This window comes from Gavialis gangeticus, unplaced genomic scaffold (genome assembly GCF_001723915.1).
Source record: "Gavialis gangeticus isolate Ggan-Ray unplaced genomic scaffold, GavGan_comp1, whole genome shotgun sequence".
Lineage (NCBI taxonomy): Eukaryota > Metazoa > Chordata > Crocodylia > Gavialidae > Gavialis > Gavialis gangeticus.
In genome coordinates this window covers 196,327,713-196,329,357 of record NW_017729032.1, presented here as the reverse complement: position 1 = coordinate 196,329,357, position 1,645 = coordinate 196,327,713, and the positions used below count along the sequence as shown (strand labels likewise).

Sequence of the window (1,645 nt, the reverse complement as noted above, 5' to 3'; positions counted from 1 at the left end):
CCTGGACAGCAGTGACTCTAAAAAGGGTTCAGTGATCAGGGTGGACAAGTACTTCAGTTAAGCTTTCTATGTGATGCTATGGCAAATCGAAGCCAGGGATATATGTATTTTTTTGCTCCTTTATATGGCATTTGATGAGTCTGATACAAGGATACTGCATGAAGTTATGGTATCTGTGTTTTAAAAAAGGCTGTTGAAAAAATTGGAGTGGGTGCAGAATATAGTCGCTAAAATTCCTAATACTGAGATGCTTACAGACCTCATGCTGTTTAGTTTATTAAAAAAGAAGATTGGGAATTAACTTATTATGGCATATTAGTGCTCTCATGAGGAAAATACTGTGTACCAAAGGGCTATCAGGGGGAGGCAAAGGCTGCAAACTGTAGCCAGAAAAATTCAGATTAGAAATTGGGCAGAATTTTCAAGTGAGGCTGAATTAACAACTAGAATGAACTACCAAGGCACATGATATCATCAAACTGAGCTTTGCTGCCTTTCTAAAAGTTATGTCTTAGCTAGACACGAATTACTAGGCTCAATGCAGGGGTAACTAGGCAAAATTTAATAACTTGTGGTTAGATGAATCACAGTACAGCCAGGTACAGACACGACACTTTTACCGGTATAAGTAATCGGAAACTGATCTATACCAATCACAAAACAGAAGTTTGGCGCACACAGGCTGGTTTAAAAATGGCAGAAGCCAGTTTAAGATTTGCTCCCCCATCCCTGTCCCCAATAAAAGCCAGATGTGTTCCCTTTGCTACATATCTAAACTACACCGCTTGCAGAAAACCTCATAACTTTGATTTTTGCCTTGGGCTTTTTGAATGTCTGTAACTAGCTGAGATGATCAAACGGTCTCTCTTCAGCCTTGAGTTTACCATGTGGATTCTTAAATCTTCTTATTACCAAAGATCTATTTTCTAATAAATTCCCTAGTTTAACTACATATGCTATATAACTATATCTGATTACCTCATCTTTGTCACAGTTGGGTAAGGAACTGTCTCTGCCCTAAATGGCTGTCCTTGCATGCACTCCATGGATTACTTGTTATGGGTACTTTTCCTCCCAAGCCTTGCATTAACACACTGTTCTGTGCATAGTATAATAATGATCCTGACTATATGACTAATGGATATGGATTAATAGAAGGTTCGCATAACAAGGTTGAACCAGATCTATCCAGACACCATGTTTAGCTGATTTAGATTAGTTGATGTAGATAGCCAAAAATCATTATCTCTTACACGTTTCACCAAAAGTACATGTTCTAAAATGGCTTCAGTACGAAGGTTAAAAACATAATGAAGGTTTGGAATATAGTTGCTGATATCTGAAAGGACTTGTTATGGTAGTTAATTTGATTAGTTTAGCACTTTTATTTATGGTTATGGTTTTAAATTTTAAGCCTGCCCCAATGTCACATTTAGTGAACACATGGAGACCATGTGTTAGAAATTAAGCTGCTTAACAAAAACAGCATTTATGTTTTGATTTATCGGGACCAGATGTAGTTTCCCCTGGACTGGGCTTCTTTACTAGGCATGTAACATAGTGTCAACAGGCTTTGGGACACGTGGAGATTTTTTGCTAGAACAGTAAACTGAGAAAAATAATTAAAAAAAAAAAAAAAAAGAAG

General features: G+C 37.2%; 1 long non-coding RNA gene across 1 annotated transcript in view; it reads left to right on the top strand.

The window, feature by feature from the left end:
- The first annotated feature begins 516 nt into the window (after nt 1-516).
- Nucleotides 517-1,645, top strand: part of LOC109302383 — a 479,734-nt gene continuing 478,605 nt past the window's right edge. Inside the window, exons 1-2 of the long non-coding RNA XR_002098732.1 lie at nt 517-628; nt 1,156-1,158. This is a non-coding gene — a long non-coding RNA (uncharacterized LOC109302383). The remainder of the gene's footprint in view (nt 629-1,155; nt 1,159-1,645) is intronic.